This window comes from Pinus tabuliformis, chromosome 6, assembly GCF_031772625.1.
Source record: "Pinus tabuliformis cultivar Carrire ecotype Pingquan chromosome 6, CPIR1, whole genome shotgun sequence".
NCBI classification, from domain to species: domain Eukaryota; kingdom Viridiplantae; phylum Streptophyta; class Pinopsida; order Pinales; family Pinaceae; genus Pinus; species Pinus tabuliformis.
In genome coordinates this window covers 1,620,969,019-1,620,990,117 of record NC_142292.1, presented here as the reverse complement: position 1 = coordinate 1,620,990,117, position 21,099 = coordinate 1,620,969,019, and positions in this window count along the sequence as shown.

Here is a 21,099-nt window from a genome sequence, read left to right as displayed (position 1 = left end):
ATGAAAAGAAACATTGAGACAATAATGCCAATACAAATTCTTGAACAAATACTTGACTGGACCCCTACTAGCCATGATAGCCATTTTGTAAAACATGTCACAAATATGCATTCTACATGTCCTAATAATATATCGGAGCATAGGTGTCTTATACTTATTTGAAAATTGCTAAGAAGCATTAATGCCTTATCACATTCGCTACACTATCATCTACTAGGTCATATATTCATTTCTCATTCATCTACAACTTAAAACATGATGACAACCATACATTGTCACTATCATAAAATATCTTCATAAACAACAAATAATGAGGATACAACGACCATATATGCCAAAAATGAACCAGTACATTTACACATAAAATACCAAGGAAAGGAACTCTTATTGATGAATGCAAAATCCAACCCCATATGGGACTACCACGTTCCACCCAACCATAGATTGGCTAATTCAAGTCTCTCTTCATCCAATCACCCCTACTCCATATTCCAAGCATGAATGTGGGACTCATAAGAAAAAGAAGATCCAAATGAGTACGGATGACATCAGACACCATGAGGAATTTTATTGCCTTCTAGTCCCTAAGTTTTATCGCAACCCACAGTCTAATTCAAGGGTCACTAGGTCATGATCAAGACACCACCCTCCAAGATTTACCGTATATCTCCCCATTCACCAACAAGGATTCCTAGGCCTAATCAAGGGAAACCACCTCTACTCTTTATCGTATATCCCACCATTCATCAGTCGAGGATTCCTAGGCCCGTCGAGGCACATAATACTTAGCTTTCTCGCAACCCACAATCTTGTTTAGGGGTTACTAGGCCAGTGGCCTTACCACAATCCATAGTTTGGTTCAGAGATCACTAGGCCATGTGTTTTTCCTTTTAGATGTCCACCTCACTTAGCTTTGAAATCCATCCAGCAATCTAGCTCCACCAAAACATGATAACCCCATCACCTCAAGCCTATTTGGAAAAGGAAAGGAAAGGCTGAAGAACATTGTCACACCTGGAAAAACCCACACTCATGATAACAGGAGAACCAAGAACACACGCATAACCCAAGGAAAATTTTAAGGTTGGAAAACTTTCTTGAAGCTTAAAAACATTGGTGAATCTCACTAATCCCTAATATGCAAACTATAAAAATTTTATTGATATATTTGTAAAATTACTCAAACTTATAATGATTTTCTATATATTCTCTATATAATGTTGGTGATTTTTAAGGTAAAATAATTTTATATTCTAAAAGTTGGGTGAATTGTCTTTTATAAAATTGGAAATTGGTGAATCTTTTTTGTGGAAAGATCATGGAAAATTAGCCCACTGGGCGAACATTATCAATGGCATAACCATGCATGCCAAAACTAGCAAGGAAATCACACATGAACTTTGATACCTTTAAATAATATCGATGTCGTTTCTACATCCTACTCTTCCTTGCTTGATCCTTTATTTCATTTGCCTTCATTTATTTTCTTGATTTAATGCTGAAGTGTTCCAAGAAAACTCTAAGTGTCTAAGAGTGAGAGAGAAAGAGAGAATAGAGAAAGAACTCCAAAACTGAACTGACCTAAATCCCATGAACTGATCCTCGAAAGCCTTTTTATTAATGTGGCCTATATTTTCTTCATTTTCCTCCTCACATGCAACCTGTGGCCTTTCACCTTCCTTTTCTCCTAATTTCTGTTATTTTCTTAAATAAAATGCCAAAAATGCCATTTTTCCTTTCCAAAGCCTTTTCCATTCCCTTTTCCAATTTTCTTAGCCATAATAACTGAAATGAACACCCACTAGGAAGTTTTTCCCACCATTCAACTAGGAATATGTGTCCCATGACTGGGGTATTATATATTTTTACATGGATTTTTACCAGAGTTTTTATAGAACCCTCCCCCTGAGGGAATACTGTCCTTAGTGTTCAATGACACTTACAACCAGCAAGACTGCTGAAACAAAAACATACTGCCCATGGAGCTTTATAACACAACGCGTTGCAATATTTACAATCAACCACTACTAGAGAAAAAATGACAAACATACCATTTAATTGAGCTTTATAACACAACTCATTATAGTATTTACAATAGAAGCACATATACTTATGCAAATTTGATTCAACCATCAAATAACCATACTATCTATGGAGCTTTATAAATCCATATCGATATAGTATTTACAATAATATACACATATACACATATTTTAAACCAACAAATAAAGGATACACTACCCACATCAACAACAAGGGAATCCAAAGGCTCACACCTCCACCCTCAAGTAGTACCAAGATTCACCTTCTTCCCAGGAAGTCTAGAATCCACCACTAAATTCAAAGTTTCATCCAATGTCCAGTGCTACAATCTTGTGCCACGTGTTCTCTCATTGAATAATTTTCAACTCATTGTTCCAGGGCACATTCCCAATGTGCATTTGATTCCATATGGAAATGCTAATGACCAAAAAAAATCCATCTCCGACCTTCCCTTCTCTGCTACATAGTCCCTCGGGAAATTCAATCACTCCTTTTTGTGCAATCACATGCCTTCCAAGTTCCATGGGCATCCCCTTCTCTGCTACATAGTCCCTCGGGAGACCCCTCCCTTGGCAAGGTTTCCTCGCATCGGAAGGCCCAAAAACCAAGGCATATACCTGACTCAAAATCATCATACCGGCCATAGCATGCTCATCGCAATCAATGGACACTATTGAGTACCAGTGTCCCATAATGGCCCTACTCTTGAAGTGTTCTACCAACATACTACTACATTTCCAAATTCCTTTAGTCGTTGCTGCTAATTCTTTAGTCAGTTTCAACCATCCCAAACTGGGCATTGCATGCTTTCCTATACCAAGCACATAATTTCCATTAGATTCAAAATAAATTGAAATAACTTCAAATCGTACCTCATTGGTAGCTCGTCAAGAAGGTACACTTAAAATCTTGTTTACTTCCTGTCACATGAAGTCAAACTAGTTGTTTGATCAAATCATCATGTATAAACATATCATATCTGGTAAGCTCAAACACAACCATCATAGGTCAAAATCATGAATCGCATGCTATCATCATAAACCATAATCATAAATCACATGTAACCATCATAAATCAAAATCGTAGAACACATGCATAATAAAACTAAAATAAAATGTTGATACTTATCCTTCATCAATCCTTACTTCTTCCTTTTTACTTTTTGTACACACAGTGGATCGGTCGCCACACCTAGCAACACCCAGTTCCTTTTATTTTCCTCAATCACATACACATACAAAATGTAAATCACAACACATACATCTACACTCAGTGTACAAAACGCACATACATCTATACATAATGTACAACACCACACAATACATGTACCTACACCTGGTGTACAACAAAACATAATACATGTACTACACAGATTAAAACACAACAAATACACATGTCACGATAGCACGACTATACAATACCCATACATAGTTCACAACACAATATGTACAACATGCACACAATACCACATGTACACCAGTATCATATGTATAACATGTACATAGTACAACCTGTACACAACACCACCTGCACAACATGTACACTATGCCACATGTACAACATGTACACAATACCACATGTACACAACACCACATGCACGACATGTACATCACACCACATGTACACAACGCCACATACACAACATGTACACAGCACCACCTGCACACAACACCACATGTACAATATGTACACAACAATATCACTGCACATACAAAACCACACTCTCTCTACCAAGCAACCTTTCTTCCAGTGTCTCTCTGCCATCCATGCTTATCTGAGCATGTCGAAAATCATACTGCTTCCATTTCACTAATGTATCCCTCAGTATAGCTTGTCCGTAACATAGACATTGTATAATCACATAATATCAACTCATAACCACATGATACTAACCTCGTAGATTTGTCAGGGCTACTCTTCCCACATGATTCCCCATAGCCAAGAACCTCTTCATGCAATTCACCTGCATAAGCAATCATTCCTCCACAAGAACGATCCTTGATGACCCTAAAAGATAACGACATACAAACATACACATATACATATAAACATCCGCATAGAAAAATCATGACCCCTGACGACCCTGTCAGACAACTACACGCATACATATATATGAATATATAGACATCAACATAATAATGATCACAACATAATTACCATACATAATAAGGTCAAGGTTAAGAGAAATCCATTTATCTGTTCACAACTTGTACAACATTGAGAACAATGATTCCCAACATGGCCAAGGAATATGACACCTCAAATCCATTTACTTTACCTTTCTTGATTAGTTTTCTCATGTTTGTATTCCCACAGTTCATTTACCACAATGGACCCACCCAGTGCAACTAATTGTCATATTCTTTCCTTCAACTACCCTTATACATGCATTGAGCTTCATCTGGTCCTTGCATCACCTGTTAGGTTTCATTCAACTCTTCCTGAGCTCTATTATTTTTCCTCTTTCACAGCCAATTCCAAAGACCCTCAAAACATAAAATACAAGAGTAAGAACAAAGAAAAACAAGAAGAAACCATGAAAATCAATACAATACGACACCCCAAACAAAGTGGCATGATCATGCACTACACACAATCAAAATCACAAATCAAGCACAACAATTCACAAAAGGCCAAAAGTGCAAGACTAGCAACAAACACCATGACTCAATCCCCATGGTTCCCAATTCTTCCAAGGGAAGGATCAACCTGAGCCTTCGTCAATATTTCATGGAAGTCTCTTTTTCCATGGAATTCCCTACATCATATTGTTGTAAACACATAATTGTTAGTGTATAAATAAATTTAAGAATACACTAGTTACCTTACCTTGTCCTGCCAAGCATGTTGTCTTGCAATTGAACACATCCACGCCATCTCTCTAAGGACTCCAATCCTTTGAATAATCTAGCCATAACTCGAAACTACCTTAATATACCTCTCAAATACATGTTTACAAATATAACATATATCCACATAATGTTAGACAAAATCTACGTTAAGAAGAATTCATGTATTCAAAGCATTCATTCATTTGGAATTGTGGTTTCCAAACATAGCCAAAGGAATTCTTACCCTATTCCTTCCTTTTACCTTTACCTTGCTACAGCTAATTCTTACTATGTACTATCACATCACCCAACTGTTAATTATATAAACACATCAACTATTACCTTGTCATGCTAATAAGCAAGCATGTTTCCCTGCAATTCTTCACACATGTTAGTCACATGTTCCACAAATCAAGGCATCTATATATGAATTTGAAATCAACCTTTACCAAGTCTAACAACCATGTCATACTCAAAAATCAACTCACATTCATCAATCATAATACATCATGCTACAACTATCACCTACTTACACTCAAGTACATATCAACTGTCTCAGAACATATGTGTTAGTACGACCATCTTAAATAAGATCATTTCTTCATGCAATCTTACAGACACATACTCATATCATGCAATTAATCAGACATTCAAACCAAAAATAGACCACATAATAGACACCAACCACTCAAAATCCAAATAGACAACATAATCAACCATTCAAGCACCAAGTATACGACATAAGAAACCTCATACCTTGATGTATCTCAGGGGAGGCTATCTTTTCTGCACAATCAATCTAAATTAGCACGATATAACTTCACAACACATTAACTTAAACATAAATAAGGTCATGATATCCATAACAATAACTAGCTAACATGTTCACATCATAAGCTCATTAACAATTGTCATTCATGCATAATAATCACATATGCACAGTCAGTCTAGATTAGTACAACACAATGTCACAAATAAGTCGAATCACACCTAAATATTGTAACCATAACCATATATATAGGCCAATCCAAGCTAGCATGATACATATAACATCAAGATCTTAATGAAATAACCCTAATCATCAAGTTAACTATCATATAACAATCAACAAGTTAACATATAACATACTTATCAACAACATATAACATAATCATCAAGCTAACTATCATATAACAACAACAACAATGCATACAACCACATGTTACTATCATTCATGACTATCTAACACATGTGTATATGACTACACTAATAAAGTAGAATTTATCATACATGTAACCATAATAATAGAATGACAAGCATATAAGTAACCCTAATGCTTATAACAACCATTAACCACATAGTTGCATGCCAAGTATACAAACCTATATGACGATATTCTCTTATCATGAAGTCTAGTATTGCAATATCACTCTGATGATATGCATCTCCTGCTCTATCTCAACCAACACATTAGCATCATAACATACAAACAACATCATGATGACCTAATTGCATACAATGACTTCATGTTGCATGTCTGACCTACTATTCATACAGACACTGACATGCATAACAAATGCATATACAACCAACATGCATTCAGGACAAACACATCCCAACAACAATATCATCAACTCCTACATGGAAACACAATTGTAACAATAACCACCACCATGCATACACAACAAGCACATAGTCCACAACATAAAGAACACATATGCAGCTGACATGTATGCATGACAAACACATTTTGGCCATCCAGTCCAAGTATTGAACCATGCTCTGATACCACTCTCTAGCACCCTCCTCCTTCATCTACCCAAGTAACTGGCCAATTGGGGTAAACATGTGACAAGAGGCTACTATGATCTAATTCAACCTCCTAGGTCACCTTAAGGAAGTGGAACTAACAAAACACAACCAATATGACCATTCACACATCCTATAGAACCTCTAGGAGCTACCCCACCTTTCCAGGTGACCAACCCCTAAGGAACTCAGTAGTTCAAGGAACTAGAGCCCCAGTCGCTCCCTTTCCAAGTGCTCCTAGTGACTAAGGGTCCTAGTCACTCCCATGATCCTACTTGAGTGCGACTGTAGCCTTTTTTCTGCCAGTGTTATGCCAACAAATGCGAGATTTAAGGCTAAATTCCATGGCTAATACCTAGTCACTGCCCAAAACTTCATGGAATTTACAGAAATGAAAGGAAACATAGATACAATAGTGCCAATACAAATTCTTGAAAAACAACTTAACTGGACCCTTACTAGCCATGATAGGAATTTTGTCAAACATGTCACAAATATGCATTCTACAAGTCCTAATAACATATCTAAGCATAGGGGGTCTTATACTTATCTGATATCTCTAAGAAGCATTGATTGCTTACCACATTGGCTGCATTAACATCTATCAAGTCATATATTCATTTCTCATTCATGTACAAATCAAAACATGATGACAACCATAAATTGTGATTGTCATAAAACATATTCATAACCAACATATAAATAACATACATAATGAGGATACAATAGCCATATATACCACAAATGAACTAGAACATTTACACATAAAATATTAAGGAAAGGAAATCTTATTGATGAATGAAAAAGCCAACTTTATATGGGACTACCATGTTCCACTTGACCATAGATTCGCTGAGCCAAGTCTCTCTTCAACTAATCACCCCCATGCCATATTCTAGGCATGAATGTAGAACTCATAACTAAACGAAGAACCGAATGATAATGGATGCCACCATATTTCTCCACTTACACCATGAGGAATTTTACTGCTTCCAAGTCCCTAGACTTTACCGCAACCCACAGTCTAATTCATGGACCACTAGGCCATGATCGGGACACCACTCTCTAGGTTTTACCCTATATCCCACCATTCAATGAAAAGGTTTCCTAGGCTTGATAAAGGGAAACCACCTATAGTATTTACCATATATCCCACCATTCACTGGTCAATGATTCCTAGGCCAACCAAGGCACACAAAACTTGGCTTTACCACAACCCACAGTCTGGTTGAGGAGTTACTAGGACAGTGGCTTTACGGCAATCAACAATCTAGTTCAAGGATCACTAGGGCATGTGTTTTTCTTTTTATAAATCCACCTCACTCCTTCAAATCCATTCAGAAATCCAACTCCACCAAAACATGAGAACCCATCACCTCAAGGCTATTCGGAACTAGAAAGGCAAGGCTGAAGAACATGGTCACACCTTGAAAAGCCCATGCTCATGATAACAAGAGAACCAAGAACACACATGCATAACCATGCATGCCAAAACTAGAAAATAAATCACACATGCAATTAAATACCTACAAATAATCGCATTGTAGCTGCTTGATCCTCCTCTTCATTGCTTGATCCTTGCTTCCCTTTGACTTCTTCTCTTTTCTTGATCCAATGCTGAAGTGTTCCAAGAAAACTCCAAGTTTCCAAGAGTGTGAGAAAGAGAATACAGAGAGAAATCCAAAACTGAACTGACCAAAAGCCCATGAACTAATCCTCATAAGCCTTTTTATTAATGTGGCTTCTATTTTCTTTATTTTCCATTATTTTCCTTCAGCTTCCTCTTCACATGCAACTCGTGACCTTTCACCTTCCTTTTCTCCTAATTTCCATTATTTTCAAAAATAAATTGCCAAACATGCCATTTTTCCTTTCCAAAGCCTTTGCCATTGCCTTTTCCAATTTTATTGTCCATAATAACCAAAATGAACACCAAATAGGATGTTTTTCCCACCATTGAGATTGGAATACGTGTCCCATAACTATGGTCTTATATATTTTTACATGGATTTTTACTAGGGCTATTACACTCACTCAATGGTCTCTTGATATTTAAATTTTGATCTACTTTCATTTGCATGGCTATTTCTGTAGAAAGTTCGATCCAAAGGCTTGAAAAAGAAGGAGTCTAAGAAATAGTGAGCCAAAGCGATAAACAAACATGAAATAGATCTCTAATCTTTTAGCCATTGAAATCTGTCTTAAAAAAAATGTTTTTCCAAAACCACCCATGCCAACAATACAATTCATGACATGTCAATGGTCTAATCACCCAATATCTCAAATCGTTTACTTTGATGGGTTGGGTAAGCATGATGGAGCGACTTGGATAGATTAATGAAAGTTTCAAAGCTTCTTCTTCAGCCAATACTTTCGCAACCACATAAGAAATTGTAACTTCAAAGGGCATCATCATCAACTAACCCCTTATAGTGGGACAACACCACACTCCTAAAAGGTTGGAGAGGTTGGGTGATTAGACCATTGAGACGAGTGATCCTTCTACTTGTTTGATAGTGATAAATGAAGTTATAAGTCAGTATCATGCACTCTTGTCCATTGTTGATGCTTTTCTAAGAAGGTTTTAAGCCGTTCATTGACAGATGATGCCTTCGTATTAATACCACTTCAAGAAATTTGAATCCCTCTCTTCCTATTTAATACCAGACGATATTGTTGGATTTTCTTGATAACGGGTTCAATTCTCATTACCAAATTTGTTAGAGAATTAAACTCCTCCTCGCAGTGGAGTGAAATTGTAACATGATGGTAGATATGGTGGATGACAACATCAATCCTCACACTAATAAATCTAGAGACGAAGCTAGGTTCATAAGGCAACATCATGTGATTTTCTCAGTAACACAACATACAACAATAATAACACGGCAATAACACTAAAAAACCATATGGATGAGGATATATCGATAAATCTCAAAATAAGAATTCATATTTCATATCAAGATAGTCTTCTAGCAACATTACAAACACACTGCAAAAACTAAATCCACAAGGAAGGTAACAACAAAACCAAATGCAAGATAATGGAAAGTAATACAAAAGCATTTGGTATATGTTATTAGGCAAAGAATTGATGGAAATGTAGAGGAGAAAATTCACAAATTTGACACAGACAAACAATATAAGTTGTTGATCTTCTTCTATTGATCACACAAACTTGAATCCCACATACAACTTCCAATAGAGTTGTGACCCTTTTCTTTCACATACACTTGAATTGATTATAATGAACCCAACATGGGTTATTTATGCTTTTCAACTATCAACTCACTCAAAATAACTTCAACATGCAAACACACACTATATTTGTCTTTTCCCAAAATAAGAGTAAATTCAAACTAACTCACACTCTAAACCTGGAATGCACTTAACTTAGCTTATCTCTTCATTCATCACTCGACTTAGATCTTGCTATATCTTCATGCGGGAGTAATTACTATTTCTAATGCTTCCTCTTAATTATGATCGTATGAATCAACATAATATGACTCAACATGAATCAACTATATCTGCTAGGATTACAATAGAAATTGGTTCAATCATCTCTCAAACATGTATGTTGGTCTAAGTTTCAGCTACGCTGACAATGACTCAATAATTTTACAACTTTGAATTTTATTTTTCATTTTTTCCAAATTCTATATCCTTGAAATTGCTTCATTCTCTATTGCACTTTCTTGATGTAGGATTTATTCACTTGTTGCTACAATTTTTCTTTGACTTGTCTTGAATTTGGTCTAAAAAAATATGATCATGTCTTCTACACCTTCCTCTTCAAATATTTGTTCAACCATGGACTATTGCCACAACATTTCAGATTCAAATTGTATTATTTGCTCTTCTTCTTGTGCTTCATATTCTTGACTTTATTCCTGCCATATTTCTTGATAGAAATATCTTATCTCTTCTTGACTCCATTGATGAAAAATTATTTGAATTCTTTCATCTTTGTCTTCATAAACGTCCATCTCTTTCTCTTCACTTTCATCATTAGGTACTACTGGCTTTTTCTTGTAGTCTACACAGTCAAGGTCAATGTTAGAATTATCTTCTTTATGCTCTGCAGTGAGAGATTTCTTCTCTTCCTCTTCATTTTCTTCCTTCTCTTCCACTCCTTTACAAACCTCTATTGCTGCAAACAAATTTTCTTCCACTTGGCTTCAAGACACAAGTGAGCTTATCTCATCAAATAGAAACATATCAATGTGTTCTTTTGTTGCATCATGTAACCACTCATCACCAATTAAATTATATTCATCAAAGTTCACATCAACATAATTTTCATCCACTTTACTGTTGGATATCTGAGTATGCATGTTATCATTAGCAATTTCAACTTCACCAAATTCATCAGTTGTGGCTGGATTCACCACTTCGCATCTCACTTTGCAATAATCATCCACATGTGCCTTTTCATAGTGGGATTCACTATCATTTGTACCATCCATGTTACGGTGGATTCCTTGAGAATTTTTATACTCTTTCTGTACTTCACACACATTGGCTTCAACTTCTCTCTCTACAATCCCTGTTGCATCTTCTTCATCTTTCACTTGTGCAGCTACACAATGGGATCCATCAATTTATTCACTCTCTTCTACTACTATTGTAGACTTATTTGTGTGTGACATAACCTGATACTGCATGTCACTCCCCCTTGCACTAATTTCTTATTCTAGGATCTTCCATGCTTCTTTAGAAGATGTAGCTTTTGCTACCTTTCACATAAAATTCTCATCCAATGATTGTTTTATCAAATTTATTGCCAAAGCATCACATACTTCATCATATGGGTTATTAGACCATTACTCAAATAGCTTTTTATGTTAGGTCCATATACTACTATTGTAGCCCCCTATCGTTATTAGTGAAAACCCCTTATTATATTTGTGTGCCCATGTAGTCTCGATATTGTTATTATTGTGCCCCATAGAATCCCACTATTGTTTTTTTTTTCTGTGTAAAGACTAAACTATTGTATTAAAAAGTGGAAAAATATTTACAAAGAGGACTTAACCTCTGAGGATGCATGAGCCCACCCTCTATCAGAAAAGCAGAGCAGGTGCAAGTGGCCACCTGAATTACAAAAAGAGATCCCATCTAAATGAACATAAGCAGAGCAGGTGCAAGTTGCCACCTGAATTACAAAAAGAGACCCCATCAAAATGAACAGCAGCAAGCAGAATTGTGAATCCAGAAACTCATAAGCTTGTGGCTTGTGGCTTGCTGCTTGATAGCAGTGTTACAGAGAAGAGTAAGGAGACCGTCAGATTCCAGAGTTCTGGAGACACCACGAGCTCTGAAAGATCCCAAACCCACTGACAAAACTGGGCGCCACGCATATAGTAGAACCACCACAAAAGAGTCCCAAAACATGAAAATCGATCAAAAGATGCAACAAATACTAAGCCTTCGGAGGCTCACCTTGTACGCTATCATTGGCCTCGTGCGGGAGAGGAAGCCAATCGAGCATAATTCCATCTCCCATATCTTCCAGACGAACTTCCAGTGGAGGAATCGGATGCGAATGAGTAGCCAATCTATCAGCAGGAGCAACTGGAATAATGTCATCCGGAGGAGGGGCTTCTTCATTACCGTCCTCGTCATTCATCTGGGCGTTCTGGGTTCGAACTTGCTCCCCGTGGTCCGCCTCCGGGCTGACTGTTTCCTCATCTTCCTCAGAAACTATCACCGTTACAATGACTGAAATAAGCGGTTGATTACGCCTGCACTTAAAGGTGAATCTGGAGGTGTGTACATGGTTGTTCTCAGAGGGGTCAGACTCCTCTGAGGGGGAAGAGGGTGGCGCAACTATGGCTAGCGGGGGAACTGCTCTGGCCCGAGCTTCCTGCCCTCTTCTTACACCCCAAACACCCCCCCTTCTCGGAACACCTCGCTGACGGGGGGCCATGAGCAGGGGAGACCACAAACGATTAACACAGAGAGACTTGATGCCAAAGCTGGCCACAGAACCAGTGATTCCTGAATTGAGAGACAATTCAGTGACCTTATCTTTCAGTAAATCCCAAAAAGAGCCTGAGACAGGATTTTTGCACCGCACCTTCCCCTGCACAACCAAGAGCGAAGAATTTCCCACCCTGAAAATGACAGAGGGCGCGCGCTGGTTGGAAGTGAGACCTCTGAGACTCCTCACAGAGCTAGAATTGGGCGACTTCCTCCCATTGGCACTTGAACTCAAAACAACATATCCTGAATTGAAAACCTAGAGCCAATACTCCATTAAATAGACTTCCGCATGGAATAATCTGGAACGAGACAGGGCATCGCCAGCCGGATCAGAGGACAGAGCGATTAAATTCGCCATACTTGAAACCATTACGCATCTTCCTTTCAATCTCATCAGCATTTATAATCCTTAATGTGAAACCAGAGCCGTCCAGTCGTGACGTGATCCAATGCCATCTGCCTTCTGTGCATGATTTACTCGCTCCTCAGGCTGACACCCGCATCCGGGTAGAATCCCACTATTGTTATTGTTGGGCCCTTACAATATTATTCTTATGTTGGCTCTGATTATATTATGACCCCTTAGACTCCTATATATAGAAAGGAGGTCTTGCCATTTGTATCATCCAAGAATTGTTCATTTGTGTAATGTAAAGGAGGTTCCCCCCTTGATGAGCCTCTAAATTAGACATAAATTAAGGTGCGTGACTCTAAATTAAACATAAATTCAGGCCTATGACCATCCTTCAGCACATTAAACCTCTCTTTCTACATTAGATAATTTATTTTTAATTTTAATATATTCATTAGGAAGGTTTAGGAATAATTGGATATTTGTGCCTAATATTATTTATTTTTGTGGAATATTATGAGAATATTGGGCAGATTATGAAGATTTGGAGGAGGAGATAATTTAGGAACTTGTTCCCTACTACAGGAGGATCAATGATAAATAATAAATCAAGAATATATTATGGAATTATGGCACATATTATGGAATTCCAATGATTGAGAAAATCTAGGAATGTGTTCCACTAATCAAGGGACCAGATCCTCTAATCAAGGGATTTTCGTGGGGAAATATTCCTCCATTCATGGGGAATGATTCCTAATCATTTTGTATAAGTACCAAGTCAAATTGTCCTTCAGGGATAGATTTTCATTAGTGTTCTTGTGGAGAGAACTCGTATTTTTGCAGCTCCATTGTATTTTCTTGTAGGGATGTAATTCTATTGATGAAAATAATGAAGATTGGTGTAAGGTTCAGATTCTAAATCTTGTTCTCCTCCATAGGTCTTTGAATTTCCTTGGGTTTTTCCATACCAAGAGCCCCAAATCCCTTTTGTATCATTTTCTTTCCTTCTTTTCATTGCTTATTCAAATGCATCTCTAGTTTTTATTTCTTTCGTTTTCTGCATTTAGTATTCATGATTTCTTGTTGTAGGATTGAGTTAAATGGTTGATGTAAGTTCTTTTGCAGGATCAAAAACACTATTTCATCCTTGGAAAATCTTTTGAAGTTCATAGTAATCATTGAGATGCTTGGATTAGTCTTCTTATTCCCAAATCTAGATTGGTGGACCTCCTTTTTAGCAAAGAACAATAAATTTCTCCTATTTTTTAGAGCATGCTAACAAGCTTCAATCGAGTTGATTCCACTTGCATTAGATCACAAAAAGATTATAGTTCATAACAAAAATCACCCCATTTTCATTTTTACTTGATTTGGTTAGCCATTTTTTAGATTTACTAGCTTACTAGTTCTCAAATTTCTAGATTTTCAACTAGTAAAGCTTTTTATTTTTTTCATGGATTAACAGAGGTATTTTATTTTTTTCATGGATTAACAGAGGTATTTTAGAGTGATTCCACTTGGAATAGGGACCTAAGACATCCTAGTTAATAAAAAAAATTGTCCCATCTAATTTGGATTTGATTTGTTTGGTCATTAAACCCTCACCAATTTCATCATTTCACAAAGAAAATTCTCCAAGCTTTTTGAGCAAATCCATCCATCTCCCAACATTGGTTTTGAGTTCTAAATTGGTCCTAGGAACTCCCTTGACTCATTCCATCTACCAACCACCTTCCCTAAGCTTTCCATCACCTTCAACATCCATCCTTTTTCTCTCGGTTGTATCTTGTAGGTTTTCAATGGATCTTGTAGGTTTTTAGTACATCTTGTAGGTTTTCCTGTAGTGGCCTATTTTGAGGCCGAATTGAGGGAAAACCTCCAGGAAGCCACATAAGGTCACCTAAGGGTCTCCCAAGCCTTCCAACCATCCACCATCATCTCCAAGCCACCTGCCACATCACCAAAAGAGATTAGATTTCACACTTGTTTTTCCATAAAAAGAATAAAAAGAAAAAAAACAGATTTATTTCAGTCCTTTACATGCACAGTAGTGATGTTTGATGTTTTGAACCTACATGCTTAGGACAATAGGACTGAATACATGTTAACTTAGAATTATTTTGAAGAAAATCCTCTTAGCAGTTATTTAGAAAATGGTGTGTTTTATCATTTGATTTCAGTCTCTTTCCTAGTACTTTCTTTCTTGCAATAGGTTAAGGTTCCATTTCAAACATTTCATTTTCTGCAATTAGTTTAGGATTTGAATTCAGTACATGCACTCCATTACATCATGAAAACAAAGGAAGGACACATTTTGTGCTACATATATAGTGCCGATACCTCTGAATTTTGTACGAACCCCAGGTTGATAATTAAAGTTGGTAGCCTTGGGAGTTGCAGCATTGTTGTTGCAATATCGAGGCTCATCACTTTTTGGCGCCATTGCCGAGGAGGTGTCAAAGTATTTATTCTTTTCTTCCCTAGTTGATTAATTTCTTTTTAATTTTTGCAAAAACAAAAAAATATTTTCATTAGGCATATTTAATTTCAAAAGTAGAAAATTGCATTGCATTATAGTTTTCATTCAATCATAAAAACAAAAACAAAAGAAATCTCCAACACCAACCCACCCCCCCATTTGATCACGTGGTGCAGTAAGAGCCACATCACCATTCACTTTTTCCAGGTAGAAGAAGAATATGGAAAAGAATGTAAAAGAAATGGATGGAGATGATGACAATGAGGAAGATCCTCTTGGATTTCCCATTCAAGATACTGATGGTAGTGTGCACATGAAGAACATCCCTCCATCTTTTCTTCCAAATTTTCATGGTCTAAGGATAGAGGATCCAGAAACCTTTCTCTTTGAATTTGAAGTTGTTTGTAAATCTTATGGTTACTTATTAAAAACTCAAAAATTGAGATTGTTTCCGGCAACATTGAAGGATAAATGTCTTAGATGGTTCATGAGTTTAGGGACTAATTTAATAAGATCATGGAATGATATGCAAAAGATATTTCTAGAAAAATATAAAGATCATGATCTTGTTAGCCTCCTGTTGCAACAGGTGTTCATTTTTCATGATTGACATTTTTACATGCTAAATATATCATCCTTTCATGCTGCAAGGTTCCATATTTCCAGAAGAGACCAAAGAAGAAGCCATGAAGTGTGCTAGCCTAAATGCCACTGTTGTACTCCAATTTTGATAAGTTATTTCATTTTGATGAGTTTTTCAGTTAAGGGAAGGCCAAACAGCTTAATCTTGGCCTCCCTAGGTTTCAATTTCTTGTTGTAGAATATAGAGAATGTATCTATCCAAATAGTTTAATCTTGGCAAATTTGTAGATAGGTAGAGAATCAAAGGAGCCCAACTGCTTAATCTGGGCCCTTGGCAGAAATAAGTGTAGATTTAGATAGGAAAAACAAAAAAAAAGAAAAAAGGATAAAGCTGGGTCTGCAAGTCTAAGTGCACCCAATCCAAGCAGAAGAAAAAATGTTAGAAAAGTAGGCTGGGTAGGTAGTTTTTGAGGTTGCAGAATAATGATTCATGATCAATTTTGTGTTTTAAAGCGTTACATCTTTTCAGATCACAATCATGATGCAGTTTTTCACCTGGAGGAGCTCAAGCTGGACATAACTAACTCCCCCTTCTTCCTATTCCCCAAATCACTCACTAACATCCTAGAAGAGGTCAAGATCCGCTTGAGCCTCTTAGTTTCATAATGTTCCATAACATTGGCCTTGGTGAAGATCTGCCTCACTCAAGCATTTCCATTCTTCTTTTACAAAGTTCTATTCCCCCCAAATAAATATCCCAAGGTTCCTTACCTTGGCGCTTTCTCATCATCTTCATATTAATCACTGACCCTATTATGTAAATCCCTATCTGTTTTCCCCTTCCCCTACTAAATCTATGTTAATAAACCCCCTATGTACATATCCCACCTTATAGCACTATAGCTATGTATTTATCAGTTCTGGGACATAATAGTCCACTTGGGACTATCATGAACCCATCCGTGTCCTAACAGGAGTTAGTGTGACACCTGGTCATGCTAACAACCTTTTCCCCTAACCCTAAACCTACAAAACCCACTTCTTCGCCCTTATCCTAAAGTTTTGTTCATATGCATTCAACCCCCGCTCGTTTAACACCCACAAAACCCACAAAACCAAGGTTTAACCCTCCCCGCGGCATTTTATGAAGATCTGAATATTCGCGCGGATCCCCCATATAAACCCGCCGCCAGCTCCGTCTCCCATCAACCCTCCGATCCGCCCCTCCCAGATCCGACGACTCTCGGCGAATTCGGAGGCGCCCCGCTGCTCGACCGTTAGCTTCCGATGGCGAGGTGGCTTCTCTGCCGTACAAAAGACACCTGCCCACTTTCTATTGCATCGGAAGGGCTCTGATGGATACCGCTCCCGTACAGAAAGTAGTCCGATGAAACCGCTTTCTGCCTTCTGTACGCGCGCCACATGTCACCTATCATGTTCTACGTGTCTGCCTCGTCACCATGCCACGTCATCTGCACAGCATCGGCCTCCTGTCGAGTCACCCTTGCCACATAACTGCCACCGTGTCCCTGCCACGTCACCCACCGTACATGATGATGTCATCATGCTGACATCATCCGCCGTACCAGGTCCCGCTCGCTTACGTCATGCTGACGTCATCATCAGTTTTTGGAGCGAAAGGCAAAAATCGTGCTTAGGAAGCCCGGATTCAAGTTCTGAGGCAGTTTTTCATGTGCGATTAGCGCCTATGGGAAAAGGGCCAAAATGGAAAGCCCCTCATCGCGCAGCCCCCAGCAAGCCAGAAAGGCACCGAATAACCCGTTTTTCTTCGCGAAGCATTCAGAAAGGAGCAGAAGATAGTTCTAAAGGAAACAAAGGGTCGAACAGCAGCCATTAAATTTTGATTTAACCCACAGCAAAGGAGAGAAGCAACCCAATTCATTTGTCAAAGAGTATTAGAGGAAAGAGAAACAACAAAGAGTAATCAGGTAAATTTTTTAATAGAAATCTTCAGTTCCCAAAGCAGGTTACATTGAATGGTAGCCAGCAAAGTCAAATCACGCTGTGTAAGCCCATCCAGGCTCTCAAATCACAGTTAAAAATTTTAATGCCGCCGAACAACAGAGATAAAAGACCCATGCACAGTTATTGCAGAAGCACTGCACCAAGCCACTGAGGACAACGCATTTACTCAGTTCTGATACGGTTGCCCTCAGCGCAGCCCAAGGATATCTTCTTGCATTTATTTCTGATAGGATTTTGTTAAAGTAATCATTTTTTCAGACCTGTTTAGGTCAAGTTGTAATAAAGACAATTTTGGAGAGTTTTGCCTATATATACCGCCCTCTGCATTGTTTCAAGGGTTGGTCGATTGGTATTTTTCACTAGAGACTCGCACTGTATACCTAAGATATTTTTCTTTAATCAAAGATTGCTGAAAGCTTGGAGAACAAACCGTCTGATGTGTTGTTAATGATTTCTGGAGACTGAATGATGGAATTCTTGTGCTGCAACCTGAAACAATAAGTGCATCTTACCTCTGTTTTATTGTTTACCACTATCTAAATAGCAGAAAGAAAGACTAGCTTAGAATTTGTTCACAGCACTCTATGCTCAATTTCTGTTGTTTCTTTATGTTTTCATCTGAATGAATAGGTAATGAAAATAAATTCTTTCCGGCTCATATTTACCCTGATTCACCTGTGTTTGCCAATTATCTAGGGATTCTTTACTGCCCCTAGGTAGAGCTTTGTTACCTCCTTCTGTTAAGCTGAACGAGAGATTCTTGATTGCCTCTCATTCCTTAGCATTCATTCCATCCTTTAAACCTGAAACATTGTTTCATGTGCAGCTATCTTGCTCCATTGCCCTCTCTTGTGACCAAGAAAACGCACCAGCATTTCTCCTCCTCGACTCCATGCCCAATGGTTTGAAACTTATCACGCTATGCTTTGCCTCTCTACCTGAAAACATCAATTCTCCCACAAAAATCAAAACAAAAACCCCTTGAACTCAATACCTAGCCTAAAATCATTTTCAACAAAGAGAGAGCCCTCTCTGATTGCAGGTGGGCTAGAACCTGCAGTCCAAAGTTGGTCTGTGGTTACCTCGGCCGTATCCCTTTGACAACCTGAGTGATAACAGATCTTAAAGAAGAAATATTTAGAATGAATAAAATAGAAGATTAGAGTATTGCGGATCTAATAGAGAGGTTCATGTATAATGTTAAGAGGGAAAAACTACATCATTTAGGATCTGACACACTAAAAACCCTCTTACTTAGAAAAATTAGGGATGAATGGATTAATCTCCTTGATCTTGTGAGTAGAGGTGATGTATACCAATTATCATTTTGAAGAAATTTGTGAAACATGCAAACACATATCAAAAGGAAGGGAAAGAGTAAGTCAATCAGCATCAAGATCAATAAGTAAAGCTAAACTTGGAAATTTCTTTGGTGACTTTAAAAGATAAATTCTTAGCAATCTAACTGAACAAGTAGAAATGTTAAGAATACAAAATGAGAAAAAAGAAGATGTTTTTGTTGTCCATGCAGAATCACATGATGTTAAACGTTTCTCCTCATTACCAGGGTGGAAGGAAGTTCACCAAGAGGACAATGGGGCAAGTCAGTTATGTAGCTCCAAGAGGACCATGGCATCCTATTCATCCTAGTATGATGCAAGAGCCTAATACACAATTTCAAGGTTATGCATATCCACCTCAAAGTACTTTGAACACACCCTTTCCTTGGAAACATTGGCCATATCAACCCCAAAGCCAATCTTGGCAACAGGGTTGGCAAGGAACTCATTGGAGTGTTACACAACATTTTGTCACTGTCCATGTACTCCCCATTCCTTGATCCTGGAGGACCTTTACAATGACCCCTGCATGCTTTCCTTCATGAAGAAATTCCCATTGTGTCCCTCTTCATGAGCAGATCATTTCCCTTTTGCATTGTTTCCCCTGAAACTTCTGTTTTGCCCAGTTTACAAAACCAACACTAATGGCCTTTGTCTCCCCCAAGCCGATATGAAGAGATTAACATTACTCCTCACACTGACTAGAGCGACTGAGCTGTGTCTCAGTCACACCGGTCTTGTTATGGAAAGTTTTTTAAATTAGAGCCAAAGCTTCTAGCTCTAGAAGCTTCGTAATGGAAGTCTAGTAAATGGTTTGGCCAGGTGGGGTCGAGAACGATAGTTTGGGCTCCTTTCCCCTATAATGATGGAACTACCTCAAGGAATAAGTCCTTCTCCCATGAGAATAGGATCCATCTCCCATCCATATTTCCTATATAAACCTCTCTTCTTCCCAAGCACAAACTAGTGTTATAGTTGCAGTCATAGTTTTGGTAGAGTGTTGATGCTATTTTGGTTTGGAGTAAACAAGCAAGCTATTACTAGTTGTAGCTATCTAGTTGTGTGAGGGAGAAGTGTGTTTTTGTTTGGAGTGAAGCCTAAAGGGAAGAGCTTTAAAACTATTGTTGTTTGAAGCCATCATGGAATGCTAGCAGAATTGTGTGGGAACCTGGTCTTGTCAGAGGAATACTGCAACATCAAGACAAATGGTTGTAATCTATCTTTGATATTAATATATGCAACTATCAATTGATTTCCTGTATGGTTTGTAATATTACATATTCATGGCTTAATGTTTCGTGACTTGTTAAGTAGGTTGAATTGCAATTTGTCTACTATTATGTTTGTGTGTTGTTGTTGTTGTTTGCTTGTTTCAAGAGCTTGAAGAAGGAAGCGAAATATTGCTGGAGCAAGCAAGTGAGGACATCATCAAGTAGGATAAGTGACCAAGAGGTAGGCCCACTTGATTGATTCTAACCTAAGGAAATCTTCCATAGAATGTATCTATTGTGGCTAGACCCATTATCAGGTTAGAGGAACTCGTTCATGTCTGCACTTATAATTTTACTTCACCACAAATTGGCAACTCCACTGGGGATCCCAATCCTTTTATTTGTTTTGGATTTCATGATTTCGTGAGAAATTTTCTAGTTCTACTTTTTCCCTTTTATTCTGTTTCTTTCCACCTGCTTAGTAGCCTGAGTCTAA